Source organism: Carya illinoinensis, chromosome 8, assembly GCF_018687715.1.
Source record: "Carya illinoinensis cultivar Pawnee chromosome 8, C.illinoinensisPawnee_v1, whole genome shotgun sequence".
Classification (NCBI taxonomy): domain Eukaryota; kingdom Viridiplantae; phylum Streptophyta; class Magnoliopsida; order Fagales; family Juglandaceae; genus Carya; species Carya illinoinensis.
In genome coordinates this window covers 10,654,807-10,658,387 of record NC_056759.1, presented here as the reverse complement: position 1 = coordinate 10,658,387, position 3,581 = coordinate 10,654,807, and the positions used below count along the sequence as shown (strand labels likewise).

Sequence of the window (3,581 nt, the reverse complement as noted above, 5' to 3'; positions counted from 1 at the left end):
ATGAGGAGGAAGCCGCGTGAAAAATGCCTAGCCAGTGCTAGCTTAACTTCAGATGGAGACGATATTTTGAATGACAACATGAAGGTCATTCATGAGAGACCTCCAAGCAAGAAGGCTGAAAAAGAAAGGGAAAGAAAAAGGAAGTCTAGAGAAGAATTAGATGGTGAATTTAACCATGACTTAGCTCGCATTACCACTAACAGAAATACAAGTATGGTAAAGAGAACAAAATTTTTCCACAAGCTAGGCAGAGCTGGATAGAAATGAACATCTTGTACTTGAAAATAAGTTTGAAGCTAAAATAATTCAATTAGATCTTTCTAGGATGAATGCAAAGTAGCACGTTTATTTCCAACATCTTCGAGATAAAATTTATGAAGCTTTAATGGAGAAGTCTACAATATCACCATCTAAGGACCCATCCACACCTTTTGGAGGTGTGTAAGTATTTGTTTAGCCTATTTTGATGTCGTAATTAATAGTAGTATATGTTTAACATATACTTTATCTAATTTTAATGGTTGTCCAGTCACATATGATGGAAATATATGTGGCTAGGTTGAAACTATGTGACCAGATGTGGTTACCCCACTTTTAGTTTTATGATTGGCCATTGTCTTTATTTTTTGTGATGGGCTGATTTTTGTGATGGGTTGAAATGTTAGGAATATTAGTGATGTTATGTAAAACTAGATGTGCTGAACATTAGTGATGATAGTTTTGTGATGTGGAAAGATGTGGAATTGGTTCTTTGTTGTTACATGTTTGTGAAGAATTGTAAATCACATGGTGCATGTTTGTGGTGAATTGTGCTGCTATTGAATTGAATATGTGCGTTGCATGTTTGTGGTAAATTATATAGCACCTGTAAATTATATAGCACCTGTTATTGCTGCTATTGTGTTTTAATTGTGTAATGTTGTTGTGGAATTAGTTAGCTTGTTGATGTGAATTTGTATTTTGTGTGGAACTTTTGATTATGGGTTGAAAGTATTTATTTAAGCATGGTGGAAAGAACTGCTGCTGGTGCTTGCTGAAAGTATCTCATCATCATTTTGCTAAGATTGAAACTGTTGGTTGTACTGTTGTTGGAGGTGTTGTATTTTGCTATACAAGCTGTAGGTTGAAACTACTGTTAGTTGAATCTGAGATTGTACTGCTATTGGAGGTGTTGCATTTTGCTTTACAAGCTTAAGGTTGAAATTGAAACTGCTATTGGCCGAAACTAAGATTGTACTACTATTGGAGGTGTTGTAGTTTGCTATACAATTGAATGTTGAAATTGCTGTTGGTTGAAAGTATCATTTAATGGTTGTTGGAGGTGTTTTATTTGATTTCAATCTCACTACACTGATGAACATTTATTCTGTTGTGGCGTGACTCATACATAGTACTTATGTTGTGAAACTTCTATTTTAGGCAAACAATGAAGAATAAAAGCAATTGGCTAAAATTAGAAATGCAAAATATTATATATATATATATATATATATATATATATATATATAGTATTTGGATAATCTAATGTGGGAATGGATTTTGAATTGAATAGCCAAATGTAAAGTCATGTGATATTATGCAAATTATGACTTTGCATTTGCATAATCCAATACCAATGCTCTAAAATAAGATATATAATATGTATAAGCCTGGCTTATGCAAATTTTGTGCAAGTCCTTTTTAAGAAGATTGTCTCACTAGAAAAATTATTTATTTTTACACTTTCTTAAATTAGGTCCATATTTTTACAAAAGAGACTAAATATATATTTAAAATTTGCACCTATTATTAGTCATAAAACAAAGCAATCAGCTGCATGTGATTATTATTATTAAGAAAATGATAAAATGACAACTCAACTATAATTTAATTACAACTAAAAGTAAAAAGTTAATAAGTTTCATGTGATTTGTGCTATTGATTTTATGGTAATTTTCAATTAAAGTGAAAAAATTAATATTTCAAGATGAAAATGCATTAATTGAATTCCTCAAAAAGAAAATCTTCAAACAGAATATGGTGTGAATTCTGATTTTACACCCTTTAATAACAAGCAAACACGTGGTTTATGCAAAACACGATAGAACTATTCGCACGAAGCTATCTCTCCTTCAGTGGCTCTTACTCTTTCTATTGAAGTCAGATCTCCTCTCTCTCTCTCTCTCTCTCTCTCTCTCTCCATCAACTCTCCTCTCACTTTCTCCCCCCTCAAGATAAAGAGGGAATCCCATTAGACCAATAGAGGTTGATTTTTGTTGGCGAGCAATTAGACGATGGAAGAACTCTTGCTGACTACAACATTTAGAAGGAGTCTACCTTGCACTCGGTGCTTCAATTGTGTGGTTGAATGCAGATTTTCGTTAAGACCTTGACTGGAAAAACCATTACTTTGGAGGTTGAGAGTTCTGATACTATTGATAACGTGAAGGCAAAAATTCAAGACAAAGAAGGTATTCTACTCGACTAGCAGAGGTTGAAGGTTTGATTTTTGCTAGCAAGCAATTAAAAGATGGAAGGACCTTAGCATATTAATACATCCAAAAAGAATCGACACTACACTTGGTGCTGCAATTGCATGGAGGAATGCAGTTTTTTATGAAGACTTTAACTGGTAAAACCATCACTCTTGAGGTTAAAAGTTAAAATACAATTGATAATATCAAGGTAAAGATAAAAGACAAAAAGGGCATCTCTCTAAACCAGCAAAGGCTCATCTTTGCAAGCAAGTAGCTTGAAGATGGGAGGACTCTTGCAAATTACAGTATATAGAAGGAATCTATACCCTTCATCTGCTATTGTATTTGTGTGGTAGGATGCAAGTCTTTGTGAATATATCTTTAGTTTCGGCTTGAGGAGATAGAGAGAGAGGGAATGTGGATAGAGCTGTAACCGGTTTGGTTTGGTTTGATTTTGGATAAAATCTAGGACCGAACTAATAACACCGGTTTTATATTTTTTAAAACCGATAATGCACCAGTTAGCCCCCTAAACTTGTATTTCTGGTTTTATCAGTTCAGATCTAGTTCGGTCTGGTTTTTCGGTTTTAATTTATTAAGTATATTAGTATTACTAATTTATTTATAAAAAAAAATATGTTGAGAATTTATTAGGCAATAAAATGTATTTAATATATATATATTATATTTAAAACATATGATCAAATAAATATTCATGTTTAAGATTAAAATGTTATGTTATAAATTATAATATATTATTTCATATATAATTATATATATGAAATTAATATATAATATTAAAAATTAATAAATATATATATATATATATGTGAAATGTAAAAGAGAATAAGCACTGCTTTTGAATTGAATTTTGTACAATTCGTTCATATGTCAAAAACTAGTTTATATACAAATAGAGTAGCTAAATATGGAAAGTATATAACATAAATATTAATACAATGTAAAACCAATCCTCGATTCTAGATTGTTGAAATCGATCCTTGATTCTAGCTTGCAACAATCTTGGCATATCAACTGAGCTTGCAACAGTCTTGACATATCAGTTTAAATCTTCCATTACATTTCATTCTTTCTTGATACGCCCCCACAAGAACAAGCTATCAT

General features: G+C 31.7%; 1 pseudogene; it reads left to right on the top strand.

The window, feature by feature from the left end:
- LOC122274391 lies at nucleotides 1–2,852 on the top strand (annotated as a pseudogene).
- The last annotated feature ends 729 nt before the right edge of the window (nucleotides 2,853–3,581 follow it).